This window comes from Corvus brachyrhynchos, unplaced genomic scaffold, assembly GCF_000691975.1.
Source record: "Corvus brachyrhynchos isolate BGI_N302 unplaced genomic scaffold, ASM69197v1 scaffold2193, whole genome shotgun sequence".
NCBI classification, from domain to species: Eukaryota; Metazoa; Chordata; class Aves; order Passeriformes; family Corvidae; genus Corvus; species Corvus brachyrhynchos.
Window position 1 is genome coordinate 1,955 of NW_008237069.1, and position 452 is coordinate 2,406.

Sequence of the window (452 nt, forward strand, 5' to 3'; positions counted from 1 at the left end):
AATTAAGGGATTCAGACCTGGTTTCAGGGATTCTGACCCAAATTAAGGGATTCAGACCTGGTTTCAGGGATTCGGACCCGAATTAAGGGATTCAGACCTGGTTTCAGGGATTCTGACCCGAATTAAGGGATTCAGACCTGGTTTCAGGGATTCTGACCCGAATTAAGGGATTCTGACCCGAATTAAGGGATTTGGACCCGAATTAAGGGATTCAGACCTGGTTTCAGGGATTCAGACCCGAATTAAGGGATTCAGACCCGAATTAAGGGATTTGGACCCGAATTAAGGGATTCAGACCTGGTTTCAGGGATTCTGACCCAAATTAAGGGATTCAGACCTGGTTTCAGGGATTCGGACCCGAATTAAGGGATTCAGACCCGAATTAAGGGATTCAGACCTGGTTTCAGGGATTTGGACCCGAATTAAGGGATTCAGACCCGAATTCAGGGATT